Source organism: Peromyscus maniculatus, chromosome 18, assembly GCF_049852395.1.
Source record: "Peromyscus maniculatus bairdii isolate BWxNUB_F1_BW_parent chromosome 18, HU_Pman_BW_mat_3.1, whole genome shotgun sequence".
NCBI classification, from domain to species: domain Eukaryota; kingdom Metazoa; phylum Chordata; class Mammalia; order Rodentia; family Cricetidae; genus Peromyscus; species Peromyscus maniculatus.
In genome coordinates, this window is record NC_134869.1 from 3,958,462 (window position 1) to 3,980,943 (window position 22,482).

Genomic DNA, 22,482 nt, shown 5'->3' on the forward strand with positions numbered 1-22,482 from the left:
TCACATACAAGCAGCCGTGAGATTTTGAGAAAGTGACTCTCTGGTTGTCATTTTAATTTTCTCCTCTTTGCAATAAAGCAGCGCTATCTGGTGGCCTCCCAGATGGCCAAATGGGTTTTCTGCTCCAGGTAAGAGGATGTGAGGCTAGGTCAGATAAGATGAGGCAAGGTGAGACAGAACAAGAACTATGGGATGGTAGGTGTGCAGCTCTGGCCACAAGGCCTCCCTCTGTAACTTATGAGCAGACCATGGAGGCCTGAGCACCCACTTGTCCTGTGCTGAGCTGGAAGCCTGCGATGTGCAGACCCCCAGTGTTGAGAGGCTCCCCAACCTTTGTCCCTCTTGAGACACTGCAGACCATTCCCACCAAAGCCACATCCCACCAGAAAAGGCCAGCCTCCAAATAGAGCCACATGCAACACATCCAATCATAAATGACATGTGAGGCTTAAGCCCGCCCCTGAAGCACTCTGGCCCAATGAGCATCCAGGCAGAGACTCTAAACCTCCCCCATTCCACCTTGTTCTTCCGGCCTGGTGCATTGAGCATGCTCAGACTTGAGGAGGTGAAGGAACTGCTGAGGAGCTGCTGAACCGTTGTGGAGGAGGTCTGTGGAGTTCAGTCTGGTGAAGGCCGTCCCAGGCCAGCGTGGCCAGGCTCAGGGTCTCTGAGGGGTGGACCACACGAGTGGGAGACCGCCATCTCCTCAGAGTCTGGACTTCTTCACAGCCCCGGGTCTGGTGAGGCTGAGGTGAAGGCAAAGGCCTTCTTGGCAGCAGTCTCCTCTTAGGCCAGGTCTAGTGAGGGCTGGGGCAGTCTTCTCAGAGCCTGGAGACTCCTCACACCCAGTTCTCCTGAGGCCGCGATGCCTGCTGTGAAGATCCAGGATGGCAGGATGCAGTTCTGAAAGAATGATTATAGGTTTTCATCCAAATTGTTATGGGCTTAACGTTTTCTGTATTTCTTTACTTCATCTTAGGCTTTCATCCAAATTGTTATAGGCTTAACGTTTCCTGTATTTCTTTACTTCATCTTAGTGCCTGTGGGATCTGCAATATCCCTTTTCTCATTCCTTATGTGAGTAACTTTAGTATTCTTTCATTTTTCTTCGCTAGTGTGCCTAGAGATTTATCAGTGTTAGATAGGTATCTTTCTCTTACTTCTTGTCATATTTATTTTCAATTTATTGAATTTTAAAAATTGATTAGGGGCTTCTTACTTTCTTTTTAGTATTTATATAAAATTTATGTCACAGATTACAAATTACTTAAGTCAGGTGTTAAGTATTTCATACCTATAATCAAAGCCCTTGGGAAACAGGATTCCATTAGTTTGAGAACAGACTGGCCTCCACACGTAGCTCTGGCTACACTGGACTATGCTACAGAGTGAGATCTTATTGTAGAACATACACACAAAATCCAAATGTATTCACGTTCATATAAAATCATTTCATGTTTTCGTTTTTTCTAATCATGGTTTAGCTTTATTCCATGAATTTTGTTATATTTTATTTCCACTTTGATACTTTTACTTTCACTAAGACTTTCTTATTTATTTATTTATTTATTTTTATTTATTTGAGCTGAGGACCGAACCCAGAGCCTCGCACTTTCTAGGCAAGCGCTCTACCACTGAGCTAAATTCCCAACCCCAGACTTTCTCTTTTAATCTAATGATTATTTTAAGAATGAAATGTTTAATTTTCACTTATTGTGGATTATCAAGATACTATTCTGTTATTAACTTATATTTTAATTTCCCTGTAGTCACATTGCACACATCACTTTATATCGGGTCTTTTATGTTTATTTAAACCTGTTTAGTATCTTGTAACACGGAGTGTGTTGAAAAGTGACTTGTGTGTTCTGGAAATGTTGTCTTAAGCTGTCATTTGAGAAGGTGTTCTGTAAATGTCTGTTAGGTGAAATTGATTGACAGCAGTGTTCATGTTCTCCTTGTCCTTAATGACTTTCTCTCCTTTCCATTCTTTCTTTTCTCTTTTTACAGTATAAGAACTTAATTTAGTTATAATTTTAATTTTTTCTCAATATCAAATCTTATCCTGTGGATATATCATGAGTAAAAGGGTATTTTCTGTTCCAAATGCATCATCTTTAACCCTTGTTATATAGGAACGTCTGTCCCTATGTCAAAATTGCACTGAATTATTCAATATGTTCATGTTTTTTAAAAGTGTAAAACCTCATTCATTTGACTTCTTACTGTTTAGTTCATGTTAATAAATGGTAGAAAGTGAAATTTGGTTTTTTTAACTTATGTATTTTTTCTTTTTTTATTGATTCTTTGGGAATTTCATACCATGTACCCCAGTCCCACCCATCTCCCAGTCCCTCCATATCTGCCCCTCACTCTTTTAGAGTCCCCCCACAAAGGAAAGAAAAGGGGAATATAAATGAGACAAAATAAATAATAATTAAAAAGAAGAAAAAGTAAAGCACTTCACTCCCCCGACCCCCATCTTTCCCACCTCTCCATCATCTCTCCATCATCTTAGTGACATTAGGAGCTGCTGTGTCTCATGCAGGTCTAGTATTGATGGTGTACTGAAGCCAGGGGCCTTGAACCTGACCAACATCTCATTACACCACGAACATTTGCAAGTGAAGCGGTTGAAATTTCCCTCCTTTTGTTCTGTGGACTCCCATCAACAACTTTAATTGTGGATTTGTCAGTTTCCATCCACTTTCTCATCCAGGTTGGAGGATTCGTAGTTAAATACTTTTCAAGTGGAGTGTTCTGTCTGCCTGGAAAATTGACCCCTTTTCACCACACACATGTATATTATAATATTTGTGTTATTCATAATAGATACTTTCCCTAGTAAAACTTATTGTTCAGCAGTTTACTTTGGTGGTAACATGGGTACTAAGACATTTTAAAGAACTCTGCCTTTTCCTGCCTCCTTATTCTGACACTCTGCCCATACATTTGATTTCTATTCATCATAGAGTGAAATTCTGTTTTGTTGTTTATCCAGTCTGGCAATTTCTCCCATCTAGACCTTGACTTTTATGTTTAATGCAATTACATGGTTAGTTTGAGTCTTCTATCTTGATAGTTTTAACTTCACGGGTTCTGTTCAAAATGTCTTTCTGTGTCTGCTTTTGGGTTTTCATTCTCTTTATCCCCTCACCTCACTTGTTATTTAGAAGTCTTTTTAAAAATTTAATAGCTGCTTTTCATGCTCTGAAGGCCCACGGGCTACTAAACTCAGAGCTCCTTCCTTGGTGACTTATGTCAGAAGCTGCCAGACCTCTGGAGCTCATCCATTGTGTGTTGTGTCAGCCAGACCAAATAATAGTTTATAGTTTACAGATTATTCATGCCAAAATTTCTGTCTTTTGTTATGGTGGACTTCAAAGCTTTTGTAAACCTTTTTTTGTTTGTTTGTTTTCTGTTTTTCGAGGCAAGGTTTCTCTGTGTAGCTTTTTGCCTTTCATGGAACTCACTTTGTAGCCCACGCTGGCCTCGAACTCACAAAGATCTACCTGTCTCTGCCTCCCTAGTCCTGGGATTAAAGTTGTGCACCACCACCGCCTGGCTGTAAACCTAAGTTACAGAGTACCTAAATTCCACCACCATATTGTCATTCATCATATAAACCTTCTTAACTAAATGTACATGATGAATGACAATATGGTGATGGAATTTAGGCACACTGTAACTTTCAGTGATTAAAACTAGTGAAATGCTAAGAAATCCCTTATAATGTTTAAATTTTATGCAGATTTATTTGCATCAACTTTATACAACTCAGATTTCTTACGTGGTCCAATTATTTTATATACTGGTGTTAATCTTTTAGGATTCTGTGTTCCAGAATGACCTTATAGTACTTATAATTTATTAATTACACTCCTTTATTCTTACAACTGAGAGTGTGAGAATGAACTGACGTCATGTACAGCATCCATGCAACCCTCTCTGCCTCTCTGGTTCCAGAAAACTCAATAGGGAAATTTGGAGAGAATACTTTTAAAATTCCACATATGTGTTTATAGGGGGAGGTATGTGCACAGGAGAGCAGTTCCCACAGAGATAAGGACAGGCTCCAGATTTCCTGGAACTAGAGATATTGGTGTTTGATTATGAATCACTGGGATGGGTGATGGGAACTGAACTCAGTTTCTTTGAAAGAGTACAGTGTGTGTTTTTCTGTGAGGCCAACTCTAGCCCCATCATTCAAATATTTTAAGAGAAGTTTAGAAGATAGTAAAAATGTAGTCATTATGTTTAGTTTTATTAAAATCTATAAGCCCTTATGCATATAAGTAATTCTTTTTCTGTTTTGTTACTTCTATAATTAATCTTATTATTCTGTACATATTAATTTTACAAAGTCAGTAATTTGTTCATGTACATCCCCTCGTTTCTCTGTTATATTCCCTCCATCTAAAATATGTGCCCTCATGCTTCCTCAGAAATTTTCCTCCTACTTACATATTTTTTCTAGATTCCACTTATGAGAGAAGACATGGGATATTTATATTTTGGAGAATTGTTGATGCTACATAGTTGCATCAATTTTCTTGAGAATTATATAGTTAATTTTTCTATAGTTTTTCTTTCTTTATTGAATTATCTTGCATTATTTATGCATATCATGCTTTCTTTATCCATTAGTGTATTGGTGGTCATCTAAGCTCATTCCATAAATCAACTGTGTTGTAGGTAGCACAATGATAAAAATTACACACAAACTCACATATGCACATATACATGATACAGTATAGTGAGTTCACTTTTAGAAGTAGGCATACCCAGGAGTGACACAGCTGGTATGTCTATGTTATATTTTCATTCATAACCATCATTATAGCATCCACAGTACCCAGCATGTTTTATTTTACAATAAACATAGCATATATGCTCTTTTTTTACACTTCCTGTGCAGCATTAAAAAATTAGATTTGGTGAAAATTGTAATCATTAAAAAGACACTTAGAGCCGGGCGGTGGTGGCGCACGCCTTTAATCCCAGCACTCGGGAGGCAGAGGCAGGCGGATCGCTGTGAGTTCGAGGCCAGCCTGGGCTACCAAGTGAGCTCCAGGAAAGGCGCAAAACTACACAGAGAAACCCTGTCTCGAAAAAACCAAAAAAAAAAAAAAAAAAGACATTTAGAGCTGGAATTATGGGGCAATCTAAATATTATTCATCATCACAGGATCATTTGTCCTCTTCTGAGTTTATGTTATTTTTATTTTACTAGTGTGAGAATGGGTCTGGGGACCCAAGAAAATGACCACATAATCTGTAGTGTTTGAGCCAGGCTGTAAGTCCCGCTTCAAATTTATTTTAATGCAAGTGATTGCCATGCCTTCCTTATTCTGAGTGGTCAGAGCTTGACCTCATATTACTGCATGGCTGGTTCCCTCAAAGTGGTCCACTTGGTAAGCAGAATGTACTTGTGAGTATCGAGTATAACTTTGCACACATATTTGTATCTTACATATATGTTGGCATTTGAGATACTGTATCAGATATGGTCATTATGAAAAATTGTTTTCAGCATGCAGAAAATGAAACTCTGCTCTTTATCTTCTACCATACACAAGCTCTGCACCAAATTCATCATAGATTTCAAAATGAAACCTGTTACCCTGAAATTGTCAAAGGTCACAGTAGAGCAAATACTCCCACTTCAAAGCACAGGTAAGGAATTTCTGAGTAGGACTCTCATCCAATAGTAAATGAGACCAAAAATCAACAAATAGGATCTTATGAAATTATGACTTTTTATTTCAGCATAAGCAAATATAATTTAAGTGGTGGCCTACAGAATATGAAAAAATCACTGATGCAATAGTGACATTGGAGTCACTGTTTAATGAACTTCCTTCTGATCTCGTGAGGCCTGCACTATAGGAAGGAATTAATACCTAGTACTGTGTACCTGGTCAAAAGTCACTGGCTTGACAGGTCCTAACCCGTAAGATGATGCTACTATTGTTACTTTGTGTAATAGCAACTGCTTTGTAAATATTTCTGTTTCTACATCTAAATCTCTTCAGCTCTCATTCTTGGTCAGAGGTCCTTCTTTCGATAGTAGGCATCAGTGAATGCAGAGCCTCATAACATTAGAATGTTGAAGTGACCATGAATGCTCATTGCTAAATGGGACCTGTAGATTAACCACTTCTGTTAGACATAGGAAACATTGTGGAAATGGGCCCTGAGTGTCCTGTCTGAGCTTAAGGGGAACTGCTGTGACATACTGTCTTTTGGACATGACATAATCCATTGCTCACTCACAAGAGCTGTGATCACCTGCAGCTTCAGGTGACCATGTTCAGGACTGACTGTGAACATACCAATCTGTCCTGAACCAGACAGCTGGAAGAGGCAGTCTGCTGGTGGAAGACAAAGCCTACTAAGCCTTGTCTCAATACAGAAAATAAAAAGGAAGCTAGAAGTTGGCCATTTGTATTACTTATCAGTTCCCCTTTATGTATCTGCCTCTCAGGGAAGACTGTGTAATTCCTTTTTCCTCAAATTAATGAGTTTATTGAGGTTAATACAGGAGTATAGGTATGGGATTACTTATGGGAATATGAATAACTCTAATGTGTGGCATCACAAAGGCTCACATTAGAATGGGTGACTGATGAAGACTAGAACTCTGAATGAGTCTGCATGACTTGTTTGTAGCTCAATGAGACAGAGTGTCTCATTTCTTCAGTTCTCCTTAGTTACCACCGATTTAACCTTGGTATTGAAGGGCCTTGTTAATCCTGTAATTTTCAGCTTTCCCAGCCATGGTTTAATTGCTAAATATTATGAACCTCCATAGAACTTTCTGAGACTTAAGGAAATAGCCCTACCCAGGGAAGAGCACACTAGGTGGATACTCAATATCAGATGATCAGTCTTGAAAACATATATTCTAGCTATACAGAATGATTGGTTTATATTTAGGAATATATTATTTGCATATACACATATATATGTATATATGTATATGCTTGTAACAGTAATTAATGAAAAGGCAGGTCATAAATTAGAAAGAGAGCAAGGAAAGGGTATAGGGAGGGTTTAGAAGGATGAATGAGAAGAGAAAATAATGTGATTATAATCTCAAAAATAACAAAAGAATATCATGTTATAATAAGGAAAATTGTTATACAACACTTCACCCTTTCCTTAAACTGTTAATTGTTTCCACAAGATCACTTTCTTCCATTGGGCTCTGCAAAGGCTGGAGAGCCACACACCCGTCCTGAAGTCCCTGATGAAGCAACTATTTAATTTTCATCTCTTCTGTAAGCACAGCTCCATCATGCCCAGTGAATTGGCCATAATGTACTGCTTCTCCCATACATATATTTTTCTTTCTTTTTTTGAATTAAGAATTTTTTCATTTTATATAACAACCACAGATATCCCTCTCTTCCCTCCTCCTGCTTTTCCAGAATTTCCCCCCTTCAACCCACCCCCTACTTCCTCCTCCAACAAGGTAAGGCCTCTCACGGGGAGTCAGCAGAGACTGGTCCATTCAGTAGAGGCAGGTCCAAGCCCCTCCCTCTACATCAAGGCTGTGCAAGGGGTACCACCATAGGTAGTGAGCTCCAAAAACCAGCCCATGCCCCAGGGGTGGATCCTGATACTACTGTCAGGGGCCTTCTTAAGCAGATCAAGCTAAACAATTTTCTTGATTATGTAGAGGGCCTAATCCAGTCTCATGGAGGCTCCATAGCTGTTGGTCTAAAGTTCATGAGTTCCCACTAATTTGATTTGGTTGTCTCTGTAGTTTTCCCCATCATGATCTTGATGCCTCCTTACTCATAGAATCCTCTTCTCTCTCTTTGGCTGGACTCCCAGAGTTTGGCCTGGTGTTCGGCTGTTAATCTCTGGATCTGCTTCCATCAGTTACTAGATGAGGGCTCTATGATGACAGGGTATTCACCAATCTGATTACTGGACTAAGACAGTCCAGACACTCTCTCCACTATTGCTAGTCATCTAAGCTTAGGTCATCCTGATGGATTCCTGGGAACTACCCTAGCACCCAGTTACACCCTATTCCCATGATTTCTCCCTCTATCATGGTATCTCATTGCTCTTCCACTATGTCCCTGTTCCAGATCGACCATCCTGTTCCTTATTTTCTCATCCCCAACCCCCTACCCTCCATCGGCCTCTGTCTTCCCCATTTTAGTCATGGAGATCTTATCTGTTTCCCCTCCCAGGGTGATCCATGTGTCCCTCTTAGGGTCCACCTTGTTACCTAGCTTCTCTGGAGCTGTGGGTTGTAGTCTGGTTATCTTTTGCTTTATATCTAGTATCCACTTACGAATGAGTACATACCATGTTTGTCCTTCTGAGTCAGGGTTACCTCACTCAGGATGAATTTTTCCAGTTCTATCCATTTGCCTGAAAACATCATGATGTCATTGTCTGTTACTGCTGCATATTATTCCATTGTGTATATGTACCACATTTTCTCTATCCACTCTTCAGTTGAGGGGCATCTAGGTTGTTTCCAGGTTCCGGCTATTACAAATAATGCTGCTATGAACATAGTTGAGCATGTGTCCTTGTGGCATGATTGAGCATTCAAGAGTGGTATAGCTGGGTCTTGAGGGAGGTTGATTCCCAATTTTCTAAGAAAGCACCGTATTGATTTCCAAAGTGGCTGTACAAATTTGCCTTCGAACCAACAGTGGAGGAGTGTTCCCCTTGCTTTACATCCTCTCCAACATAAGCTGTCTTCAGTGTTTTTGTTCTTAGCTATTCTGACAGGTGTAAGATGGGATCTCAGAGTCATTTTGATTTGCATTTCCCTGTTGACTAAGGATATTGAGCAATTCCTTAAATGTCTCTCAGCCATTTGAGCTTCTTCTGTTGAGAATTCTCTGTTTAGCTCTATAGCCCATTTTTTAATTGGACTGGTGTCTAATTTCTTGAGTTCTTTATATATTCTGGATATCAGTTCTCTGTCAGATGTGAGGTTGGTGGAGACCTTTTCCCATTCTGTAGGCTGTTGTTTTGTCTTATTGACCATGTCCTTTGTCCTACAAAAGTCTCTCAGTTTCAAGAGGTCCTATTTACTTGTTAGTCTTTTTGAAGTGTCAATTCATATAAAGACAAAAAACTTAGTAGAATGGGTTTAGCATTGATCACCAGATCCAGGACACCCCATTCAGTGATTAGTTTGGAATCCTTTAAGGAAGGAGGAGATGCAGCAAATTGATGAAATGAAATGTAGAAGTGTCTGCAATTGAAAGGTCAGGATGAAGTTGTTCACTCCAGAATGTTAATCAAAAAAAGTCAGAATAAGGAAAACTAAATATAGGAGGAAGTCTGACAATATGCGAGAAAAGTCTTTATTTGTTAATGTTTTGATGATTGGCACTACACATCATCCTGGGAGTTTAAAAAACAATACAATGGGGATCCTTCTTAATTGAGAAGTCATGTCCACACTTGATATAGTATGTAGATGTAACCAACCGTCTTATTAAATAAGAAACACAGAGCCAATACAGAGATGAAAGCCAAGAGGTCAGAGCAATAGCTAAGAGCTAAAAACCTTACCCTTCACTGTCACTGTTGCCCTACCTCTTCCTGTGTATCTATCTTTTTATAGTGTTTCTGTTCTGCCTTCTCATTGGTTGTAAACCCAACCACATGACCTCCTAGTCACTGCCTGTCTGTACAGACCTCCAGGTCTTCTATGGTTGGTATTGAGATTAAAGGCGTGTGTCTCCATGCTGGCTGTATCCTTGAACACACAGAGATCTGTTTAGCTCTGTCTCTCAAGAGCTGGGATTAAAGGCATGCACCACCACCACCCAGCTTCTGCCAAGGCTTGCTATTAGCTCTGACCCCAGGCAACTTTATTTATTAACATACAAATCACATTTTAGTACAAATAAAATATCACCATATTTCCCCTTTTCTATTTTAATAAAAAGAAAAAAGGAAAAGTTGTAACTAATATAAGAAAAACTATATACAAAAGTACAATAACTATATTCCATATATACAAGTAATAAATACCTAAACAATGTCTAGTCCATTTGTATTTGACAAATTCAGAGAAAATAATTCCATTATCTGTCCTATTTTGGTAAGTCCAAAATGTACCTAATTCACTTTCTATCCTAACTAATCTTCAACTATAACTAACTAATCTTTAACTATAATTAACTAATCTTCAACTATAACTAACTAATCTTCAACTCCCTCAGAGACCCAAGAAGGAAATAATATTACCTAATAAAAAATAAAAACAGGAAGTGCATGCAAGCAGCCTCCAAAAAACAATGTGAGTTGACAGAAACAGCCAGCTGCCTGGACAGTCACTTGAGGTTTCTCCGCAATGTTGGGGCATCATCTTCAGCCTATAGGCTTAGCGTATCTGACAGACTCATTTGTGAAGTAAGATGTACACAAGGTCAGTAGTTCGACCTCACATTGGGTGAGAGCAGTCCATGTACCAGAAACACCTGAATTCCACTAGTATCCTGTCATGATTCAGGATTTTAAATTCTGGAAATTGTTGATCTTTTTTTTTTTTTTTAAAAGAAAAATTCAGCTGTCCATTTTTCTTGGCTATGTCTGTGTGTGTGTGTGTGTGTGTGTGTGTGTGTGTCTTCATCTCAGCATCCTGTTCTTCTCCATATACTTCTATTAAATGCCAGTCTACTATTGAGAGGTGTGAGTTTAGTTACTCTTCAAGAATAACTGTTTCAGCTGTCATTCCACTGCACATCAGAAGCCATTGGCCCACTGCCTGTTCAGCTGCCTTTGAAGAAAAGGGCACTGTACCTTTCCCAGATTGCGAAGGCTACTTCAGGGATGGTGCCATATTGTCCTGGCCTCAGAAGATGCCTTTTGATAAAGCCATAATCACACTTGTTTTGGCAAGAATCGGTAGTCCTTTGTTTCATGTCCTGTCTGTCCTGTTTGTCAGCAGTTGATTCGAGGATACTTTGTTGTCCAGTGGCTAACTTTTGCCACAATGAAAGTTAACTCCATATGCAGTTTCTTCAATGCCCATATTTTCTCTGAAGTAGATTGGTACTGCCAAGAGCCGACATGTCTCATAGTCATAACAAAAAGAAAAATTTTCTAAGTTATTAAAACATTTTAAGTACCATATTCTGTAGATCTCTGAAGGGTTTGAAAATGACCTGTCTTTCTAAAATATATCTGCTTAACTTTGAAAACATACTTAATATGACTACAAGTTCTATTATAATGTTTAACTACTAACTTTCATTTCTTTATATCCTAATAGTTGGTAATATAGTTGGTAATATATGATAATATAGGTAATAAAAAATAGTTGAAAATTGCATTACATTGTTAAATGAATGGTATAAGTACTATTAGAAATATACATATAGCATTTTCTAACAATATCAATTTAAATATATATAATTTGTATATAATATAAAACAATCCAATCCAATATAAAGTATTTAAAACTAGTAATTGTCTTTTTTAAAAACAAGAACCTTAAATCCAATTTCCTTTGCTTAGCCTTTTTCCTAACCTTTAACAACTTGTAACCACCTCTCTAAACAATGAAAATTATCCCAGACCCCCAAACCATTAAAAAGACCAAAAAACTACCCGCCCCACACCACCTCTTTGGGAATGTGGGTGTCATATTCTTAAAATTGCTTCCTGCTGGGTATGGGTGAAGGTATCTTTATCCTAAAAAGAAAAAATTTAGGTTAATTGTCAAATTCTAGGAAAGATAACTATATCCTTCGTTATCCAGTCTGTGTATAATGCCAAAGTTCAGGGTCCTTATTCAAGTAGTCTTTGAAACTGGGTCATCTCAGCTAGCCCTCTCAAAATTGCTCTGAGCACTTTGTAGTCGAAAGCTGATCTGTAGATGATGTTTATCAGCTTAGTGATATTATTATTGTCCACGTGGAATTGTTGTTGTGGGGCCCCATCTTCTTCCTGGAGACTTCAGTTGATGTTAGGCCTGGCCGTGATTTCCTGCAGAAAACTGATAAGAGACTCGAACACGAAGACATATATATGCAGCTAATTGAAGTCTTTTTTTTTCTAGAATTAGTTAGTACTCTATATGACCATTTATATCTTAACAAAGTTTAAAATGTATATATATATATATTAATCTTATAAATTTTGATATAAAATTCATACTTTAAGAAAAGTTTAAAGAATCAGAATAGAATCAAAGAGTTGAGATTAGTAATAGAATAGTCCCTTAATTAATTTGGTTCGTCCCATAGCAGAAGATGGCTCTTTTCTTCTGGCATGATACAGGAGTTTGCATTTTCCTTTTAACAACATGCTTGAATTTAAAGAACGAGCGAGCCATTCTCCAACTCCAAAGTCAGCTTTAAATTTTAGTTGAACTGGGACTACAAAAAGACAAATAGTGTTAAATATCTTTAGAGAAGAGCAAAAACAAACATTTAGGAAGACTTATAAAATTTTTTAGATGATATACCCATATGCCATTTCACTGTTTCCTGGGATAGATGATTTGTCCCTTTTCTTCAATTGTCTCATTTGTCCAGTGTTCTTCAGATTCCTTAACCTTAATTCTCCTAAAAGACAAAAACAAAAACCTTTCCCCAAGACTAATTTTGGGGATGTTCCTTTTTGGCAAGTTAGTATCTGATTAAATGAAAAGGCATGTGTTACTGGTATAAGTTAGTTTAAATTGGATGTTCATGCTGGTTGATGAATTATCACCTCCTCTAATTACGAGGTCTCTCTTGTTCAAATTGAACCTTTATCAATTTTGATGGTACCTACAGCTTATCTTCTGTAGAAACAAAAGCAAAACCTCGTCTCCAATGTAACACATACCCTGGTTTCCATTCTGAGGCCAGCACATCCTTAAAGTATATAGGCTGATTTAATTCTGTAGTTTTTTCTATTATCCAATGTCTCTCTGCAGCTGTTGTTCCTTTCTCATTGGCATTGAGAAAATTCAAAGTTAACAGAGCATTATGCAGTCTTTTTCTGGGGGTTTTTGTTACCCCTTTCTGTTTATTTAGCATATCCTTTAGAGTTCTGTTTGATCTTTCTATAACTGCTTGACCTGTAGGATTATGTGGTATGCCTGTAATATGCTTTATATTGTAATAAGCAAAACACTGTTTCATTTTAACAGAGACATATGATGGAGCATTGTCAGTTTTGATTTGTGTAGGTATACCCATGATGGCTATAACTTCTAGCAAATGAGTGATTACAGAATCAGCTTTTTCAGAACTCAAAGTAGTTGCCCATTGGTCCTGAATAAGTATTGATGGAATGGTGTACATATTTCAATTTTCCAAATTCTGCAAAGTGAAACATGTCCATCTGCCAGATTTCATTCCTCTGAGTACCCTTTGGGTTACATCCTGCTGGTAATGGCATTTGATTATAGAAGGAACAAGTAGGACATTTCTTTACTATTTCTTTGGCTTGTTGCCAGGTTATAGAAAAATCCTTTTTTAAACCTTTACTATTGACATGATGTTTTTAATGAAATTCTGAGGCCTCTAACATGTTTCCTACCAATAATTTGTCAATCTCATCATTGCCTTATGCTAGAGGGCCTGGCAGACCAGTATGGGATCAGATGTGAGTTATATAGAAAGGATGATTTCTTTTCCTGATTGTATCTTGTAATTGAATAAATAGTGAAGTAAATTCTGAAGCATCAGGGATAAATTCTGCAGTCTCAATATGTAATACCACTCTTTCAGCATACTGAGAATCAGTTACTATGTTGAGAAGTTCTGAAAAATCCATTAATACCAACAGTATAGCATACAATCCTGATTTTTGAACTGAATTATAAGGACTGTGAACCACTTTACTTAAATTTTCTGATTTATAACCTGCCTTTCCTTGTTTGTTGGTATCTGTATAAAAGGTACGAACTCCAGATATGGGTTTTTCCTGTACAATTCGAGGCAAGATCCAATCAGCTCTCTTTATAAGACCAATTCTATCGCTTTTGGGATATTTGCTGTTAATTTCTCCCAAAAAATTACTGCAAGCTCTTTGCCAAGGTTCACTTTCTGTCCATAATTTTTCAATGTCCTCCTTAGTTAAAGGTACGACAATTTCTGCTGGGTCTATTCCTGCTAATTGATGAAATTTCAATTTTCCTTTCCAAATCAAGTCAGAGATTTTTTTTCCACATAAGTTTGTAATTTTTTATTTGGTTTATTTGGTAAAAATATCCATTCCAATATAATATCTTCCCTCTGCATTAATATTCCTGTTGGAGAATGCCTAGAAGGTAAAATAACCAAAATGCAATCCAGCTTTGGATCAATACAATCCACGTGCCCTTCGTGTACTTTCTTTTCTACCAAGGCCAATTCTTTCTCAGCTTCAGGTGATAATTCTCTTGGACTATTTAAGTCCTTGTCACCTTCTAAGGTTTTGAACAAATTATTCAGTTCATCATTTTTTACCCCAACAATAATTCGTAGCTGAGAAATGTCTCCAAATAATCTTTGAAAGTCATTAGGAGTCTGTAGTCAATCTCTCCTAATTTGCACCTTTTGGGATCTAATTTTTTGTAGCTCTATTTCATATCCTAAATAATTAATAGAATCCCCTCTTTTTTATTTTAACAGAGCTGAGGACCGAACCCAGAGCCTCGCACTTGCTAGGCAGGCGCTCTACCACTGATCTAAATCCCCAACCCCAGAATCCCCTCTTTGTATCTTTTCTGGAGCAATTTGTAATCCCCAGCAAGGCAAAATTTTCTTTACTTCTTCAAACATTCTTTCTAAAGTATCTGCATTTGAATCAGCTAGTAAAATATCATCCATATAATGATAAATTATAGATTTAGGAAATTTTTTACATATCACTTCCAGTGGCTGTTTTACAAAATATTGGCACAGAGTTGGGCTATTCAACATTCCCTGTAGGAGGACCCTCCCTTGAAATCTTTTAACCAGTTGAGAATTATTATAAGTAGGCATTGTGAAAGCAAATCTTTCTCTGTTTTTTTCTTGTAAGGGTATTGATAAGAAACAGTCTTTAAAATCAATAACTATGAGAGGCCATCCTTTTGGTAACAGGGCAGGCAAAGGAATTCCAAATTATAGAGAGCCCATTGGCTGAATTACTTTGTTAATTGCTCTAAGGTCTGTTACCATTCTCCATTTACCAGATTTCTTTTTAATAACAAATACAGGAGAATTCCAAGGGCTAGTTGATTTTTCAATATACTAAGCATTTAGCTGTTCTTCTACCAGCTCTTCTAAAGCCTGGAGTTTCTTGTGGTGGTATTGTGTTCCCCAAAATATTGTGTACCCTAATAAATTTATCTGGGGTCAGAGAACAGACAGCCACTAGATACAAAGGCTAGAAAATGGTGGCACTCACACCTTTAATCCTAGCATTCCAGAGATAGAAATCCCTCTGGATCTCTGTGAGTTCAAGGCCACATTGGAAACAACCAAGCATGGTGACACACACCTTTAATCCCAGAAAGCCAGCCTTTAATCCCAGGGAGTGGTTGTAGAAGGCAGCAAGGTATATAAGGCATGAGGACCAGGAACTAGAAGCATTTGACTGGTTAAGCATGTGGCTGGTTAAGCATTCAGCTGCTTAAGCTTTCAGGCTTTGAAGCAGCACAGTTCAGCTGGGATTCATTCTGAATGAGGACTCAGAGGCTTCCAGTCTGAGGAAACAGGACCAGCTGAGGAACTGGTGAGGTGAGATAGCTGTGGCTTGTTCTGTCTCTCTGACCTTCCAGTATTCACCGCAATAATTAGCCTCGGGTTTGATTTTATTAATAAGAACTTTGAAGATTCATGCTACAGTTTCTCTGTTGTTAAAGGCCATTGCTGAAGCCATATAGGCTTGTCTGTTAAACATTCTAAAGGTAGAGCTGTTGGTGTCTTTGGGAGATCATCAGTTGTTGTGGGCTGTTCTTGTATAATATGGATGGTTGGTGACCACTCATTAGAATAATATTTTCTAATATTTTTCTCAGAGACATGTGCTAGTTTGTGATTTGTTTCTGAGGTTGGAGGGATGTTAATCTGAGTATTCCATTGTTACAACAGGTCTTGACCCCACAGACTCATAGCTATGTTAGTCACATGTGGCTTTAATTTTCCTCTCTGTCCTTCTGGACCTATACATTCGAGCCATCTTGCACTCTGTTTCACTTTAGATAATGTCCCAATTCCCAACAGTTGAATGTTTACCTCCTGAAGAGGCCAAAATGGATGCCAAAATTCTGGTGCAGTTATGGTAACGTCAACACCTGTGTCTACCAGACCAGACAAAACACCATTTATTTTTATTGTTAATTTTGATCTTTGTTCATTAATAGAAGTTTGCCAAAAATTTTTCTTTATGTTTTTTCCTGAATTTTCTATTCTCTCTGTTTCATCATCCCAACCAGCATGATTTATTCCAGTAGGCATTTGGTTATTTAATTGCTCTGAGTAGGGGTTTCCTCTACAACTGCAGGAAAGGTTTGAACTGGATTTGCTGTGGGGGCCTGCATGAGGCCCCTCTGGTAGTTTCCCAAAGACAGAGGCAAAGGATCACCTTGCCTGTCCCTTGTTGATCTACATTTGTTGGTCCAGTGTTTTCCTTACCACACCTTCTGCATACTCCAGAAGGAAGGGACATTCTGTTGCCATTGTTCCTTGAAGAAACATTGTTTCTAGGAATGACCTGCTTACAGTCCCCTTTCAGATGTCCTTGCTTTCCATATCCAAAACATCTAACATTTCTCAAACCTTTTGAAAGTGCTTATCCTACCCACATAGTATCATGGTCTTGAGCCTCAACATTAACCGTGTCTCTAATCCAATCTTCCACCGGTGCAGATCTTGCCTTTAACGGCCTGATTATTCTTTTGCATGCTGCATTCGCATTCTCAAAGGCCAAAGATTCGATTATTATCTGACTAGCTTCTGAATTAGGGACCATTCTCTGTACTGCTGAAGTCAGTCTTTGTAAGAAATCTGTGAAAGATTTTCTTGGGCCCTGTATAACCTTTGTAAATGACTTAGTTTTTTTCCTGGTTCCTCAACTCTTTTCCATGCATTCAAGGCTGCCATTTGACATAGAATTAGGGTTTGGACATCATATAAACATTGTGTTTGTACTGAAGCATATTGGCCTTCTCCAATAAGCTTATCCTGGAAGACTTGTGTTCCTTTATCCCTCCATTGTTTTTCTATATTTTTAGCCTCCTCCTTGAACCACATTTGCCGCTGGAGCTGTTGTCTGGGTTCCAGAACAGCCTGTGCCAGCTCCTGCCAGTCCCGTGGTATAATCCTATTATATGTTGACCAGGAGTTTAACATTTGCTTTACATATGGGGAATGCATACCATAAGATTCTATTGCCTCCTTAAATCTTGGTAAGTCTAACATTTCAATTGGAATCCAAGTATTTTGTACATTCTCTTGATCAGGTAGCTGCTGTACTGTTACTGGATAAATTAAGGGTGATTGTGTGAAAACAGGCTTTCTTTCTGTAACCTTATGATCCAATCTTGAAACAACTTCACTGTTAATTTCTTCTGTCTGAATCTGAATTTCTCTATAATTCATTTTAGCAGGTTTAACAGGTGTTTCTAAAACTGTTACCCTGGCACTTAAATTGACTATCTTTTTAAATAGTAAAATGAGGATAAGCATAGTAATAAACTGCATAATTCGATCAACATTAATCTTCTCATATAGTTGGTCCATTGTCAGGCTGCCTAAAATTACAAACAAAGCCCGATTTTCTTCCAATGTACACATAAAATCCATTTTTTAAATGAGGAAAAAAATTCTCTTTTAAATAGTTTCCTTTAAAATATCTGATATCTTAATGGACTTACCAAGTCTGCTTAATACAGTAGAAATCTGAGAGAATTTCAAAACAGCCACCTAGTATCTGAGATGTGAATCCAGAGAGAGAGGGGGGGGAAGAGGGAGAGGGAGAGCAGGAGGGGGAAGGGGAGGGGGAGGGGGAGGGAGAGAGGGAGAGGGAGAGAGGGAGAGGGAGAGAGGGAGAGGGAGAGGGAGAGATGGGGAGAGGGAGAGGGAGAGGGAGAAAAAGCAAGAAAGCATAGCCACAAGTTCTGGCTAAAAGCTTAAATCCAGCCACGTGTTCCCGCTTGAGCTGGAGCCTGGGCTCCGGCTTCCTTAAGCTCCAACCATGTGCATTGGCTTAACAGGCAGGGGCCCTGTTCGGCAGGGCAGGCCTGAGTTGTTTGTAGCACCGGCTTTAAGAAAGTAGCTCCAGCTTCGGGCAACCGCTTGGGGTCAGTCCGGCCTGAGACCTAAGCCGACCTGGGCCCGAGCTAGGGAGCCAGACCACCTAGGCAGGAAACCGCACCTGCTGCCAAGCGGTTTTTAATGGATTCTTGCCAGGAGGGTGCCAAATGTAGATGTAACCAACCGTCTTATTAAATAAGAAACACAGAGCCAACACAGAGATGAAAGCCAAGAGGTCAGAGCAATAGCTAAGAGCTAAAAACCTTACCCTTCACTGTCACTGTTGTCCTACCTCTCCAAAAGAGACCTACTTCCTGTGTATCTGTCTTTTTATAGTGTTTCTGTTCTGCCTTCTCATTGGTTGTAAACCCAACCACATGACCTCCTAGTCACTGCCTGTCTGTACAGACCTCCAGGTCTTCTATGGTTGGTATTGAGATTAAAGGCGTGTGTCTCCATGCTGGCTGTATCCTTGAACACACAGAGATCTGCTTAGCTCTGTCTCCCCAAGAGCTGGGATCAAAGGCGTGCACCACCACTGCCCCAGCTTCTGCCAAGGCTTGCTATTAGCTCTGACCCCAGGCAACTTTATTTATTAACATACAAATCACATTTTAGTACAAATAAAATATCACTATAATAGTATTTTATATTAAGTTCAAGTCTCTGGAATCTTGTAAGAAAAAACAGAACATTATGGACCATGTTTCTGTCTAAAAGAAGTAGAAAAGAATTACTGAAGCAGATTTGCAGTGGAAATATGTTAGACATAGATATGTACCTATCTATCTATCTATCTATCTATGCATATACATGCAAATTAATGAGAAACAAAATCAGCAAACAATCCAGGCATAGGTCGAATAGAGTCTGAATGTTGATAGGCACAATTACCTTGATTTCTACATTAGCCACTTAATTCAGGCAGTCAACAAGGATGATGCTGTTCTGATGAGGATGCTCCTCAGGGCTCCCTTTAGATACTTATTAGTCAGGCTGTAGATGGCAGTATTCAGCATTGGAGTAACCACACTGTTTATATCACCAAATCTACTATAGTTCTCTTTGTTAATCTGTAAGAGAGGAACTGAAGTAAGCTCTAAATAATTTCCCAAATATCAGGCTGACCAGGTTTAAAGCAACAAATGCAATCTTGGCTATCTGAAATATCAAGAGTATGGATATAGGCTCAATTCAGTTTCCAGTGGTCTTTTGTCACATTCAGCTTCTTGCTCTGCATTTTAGAAGTTATGTAGAGAGAAGAAATTACCTCAAACGTTTTCAACTATACAAAGCAACAGTCAGATTCATGATACAGTACTGCCTTGATTCATTTAATTATAACTTATGTGTGACTATAATCAATCAAATTAAGAACATTAACATTTTCTTCAGAATTCCTCTCAAGACATAGTCATGTTTTATGTGAAATTTGATGTCTCTGAAGTGCTTGTAGCATATTATAACACTTGAAATAAAATAGTATCTTCTGGGCAGGACAGGAATACTGCACTCATGAACTCCAAGGTCAAGTCATCAACATTCTAGTAGGAAGAGAAAGGGGCTCACTGGTCCAAACCCCTAACTGAGAAGCTGGTGGCAGTGGATGGCTTTTGGAGAAGGAAGAGTCAGTTTACTCTAGGATGCTGATGCCAGGTAGTTTGAGCAAACTCAGTGATGGCTCTAACACATGACCATATGGGCATGCAGTGTTGCCCTAGATAGATGATTTAAAACAAAACAAGAGGCATGGATTTAGTAATGTTGGGATTAGCAGAGTGGATCAGGAACCATTTTAGAGGAATGAGGGGAATATGATCAAAATACACTGTATGCATAGATGAAATTCTCAAAGAATTTTAAAACTGTGTTATTAAAAAGTTTGCTGTTCAATAGCATTAAAAATCTGATGCAAACTTTTATCTTTGGAAGGAAAGTGTGAGACAGTCACTCTCTGCAGTTTAGAAGATTTCGGCTGCAGACCCACATGACGGGCCTCGTTCAGTTCATTCACTTATGCTTTTAACCATTCTTCCCTTCCTTAGGAAGAGTGACATAATTTCTTATTGAGTATTTTCACAAATGTTTACATCATGTTCTCAAAAAGGTAATTTTAAGTGGCATTTCCTTTTCTTTCTTTCTTTTTTTTGAATAAATATTTGACTGTGAAGAACCCTGGAAACTGACTAAACATGAACATTTGGAAAGTCTTGTGACTCAGTTACTTAATTTTAAGAATTCATTATTGCTTCTTTATTCCCTGTGAGCCTTACAGGACAGAGCATCAGACTTGAACAATAATGCATGGGTGTTGACATTTTTATTTGTTTAGTGAAACATCCTTTGCACCGTGAGAGCAGAAAGGCAACTCCATGCTGTTCTAATAAGATGACTAGTATGTCCTCTGATCAGATTTACAAAACTGAACAGGGTTGACACTTTTTCCAATTGATGAAAAAGATGGATACAAGGAAAATAATCTTACAAATTAATTTCCATAGCGGTTTCATATATAAAGTAGAATCTATTGGTTGTTAATTTACATTAAATCTACTTTGGTTTTTGTATGAAATTCTATGGAATATCCTTATAATTTGACCTCTTATGTTCTCCAGTGCCTTCAGAGAGAAACACTAATCAGTATGACTTTTAGATAAATTTTCAGAAGACATTATTTCTGGATGCTAATGTATTCCATTTGTTCTTGATCCTCCCCTTCCATGTAGAATCTTAAATAGCCCTAGCCTGCACATTGAGGTCATGTGTCACAGTATCCAAGCCTCATGTGTTAATATGCTTTGATATTTATAGCTGATTCATTGTAGATGTTAGAAAAAGAGCCAGGCATGGTAGTTCCTGAATAACATCATTTGTGAAACAGAGACAAGAGCACTGATGTGAATTCAAGGTCAGTCTGACCTCTCTAGCAAAACCTGGTCTTCAAAATCTAACAAGTAAAATATTAGAAGTAGATAAAATAGTGATTTATCTGAAGAGTTTGAATCCTTAGACATAGAAAACCATGTGTTATGAAGTCTCCTCTGACTTCGGCACTGCAGGTCCTAGTTTGCACATACTGTGAAATAAGACACACACTCTTTGATCTAGCCAGTGTTTCATTTCATTGTTTTTCCACAGTGATTAACATCTCAAAAAATTTTATACCTGACTAGTAGCAACAATTTTCTGCTTTCCAAAAAAAAAGAAACAAAAAAAGAAAGAAAAGAGAACTACTTTAATAAGTATGTGAATAGCAGAAAAGAATTGTATGTGTATTTGCAAAGTTGAATATAGTAGACACTTTTTCCAGTTGATGAAAAAGACAGATACAAAAAAAATATGAGGTGTAGGAAAATAATGGAGGATCATGTCTAAATGAACTTACCTTGGGTCATTTAATAGGAAATTTAAAATGTACATATAGAATAACTTGATTTTCTGTTGTCTATACACTGAAAGACTCAGTTACCTGTATAAATTGGAATCAAATGACAGATTCGGCCTCTTCTGATTCAGTGACTATGGAGAATGCTGGTATCTTTCCCTTCTGAATGTGAGGGGCTTGGGAACTGTAGGGTGCCATAGAGAATTGGAGAGAGCATGGTGGCCCTTATTTTATCTATATTGTAAAGGCTTATGTAGGCTGTCACTGTCACCAGGTATCTGTCACGACTAACATGTAAGTACTGTGATTATGAATCCTTGTGAGAACAGAGATCTAGGATTGAAGGACTGTTACAGTAAAATAGAAACATATGAAAGTTTTGTCATTATATAAACATTATAATACTTAGTATCAAACCCAGCCAAAGCCTCCATAAAAGAGCTGCCAGATTAGCATTGGCCTGTGTTCATGGCCTGTGATCGGGATAGGAGTCATCAGTGAAGAAATGATTATGTGTGAGTCCATGTTTCTTGGTGAACAGGGAGGGTATGGCCTCGGTCACAAAGGAGATTCAGAGTTGTCCAGAAATATAATTTGAAAAGGCCTGGCATTAGAGGAGGCTGCAGCCATGGGTATGTTCATTTCTTTTGGCCATTAAGCTGATGTTTGGTTCCTTTAAATCCTGGTTTATTTGTGGTGGGATTGTTTCCTGGGTTGGATGGAAGGAAGGTGGTGACCATTTGCCCTTAAAGACAATATGAGCTCTGGATACCTAGAGGTCAAGGAACTCCCAGGTTTACTTTGAGGTCTTTTTTGTGCCTTGCACCTCTGTTAATAATCAGGTCATGAGGAGGATTTTGGAGGATGGAATGATTTTGGAGGATG

At 38.3% G+C, this 22,482-nt stretch overlaps 1 protein-coding gene across 3 annotated transcripts in view; it reads left to right on the forward strand.

Annotated features, from left to right (window-relative positions):
• Positions 1-528: 528 nt before the first annotated feature.
• Positions 529-22,482, forward strand: part of LOC121830722 (disks large homolog 5-like) — a 249,446-nt gene continuing 227,492 nt past the window's right edge. For 2 of the 3 annotated variants that reach the window (XM_076554249.1, XM_076554250.1), the window contains exon 1: positions 529-607. The gene's annotated coding sequence lies outside the window, so the exon portion shown is untranslated. The remainder of the gene's footprint in view (positions 608-22,482) is intronic. The other variant, XM_076554251.1, reaches the window with a different exon arrangement.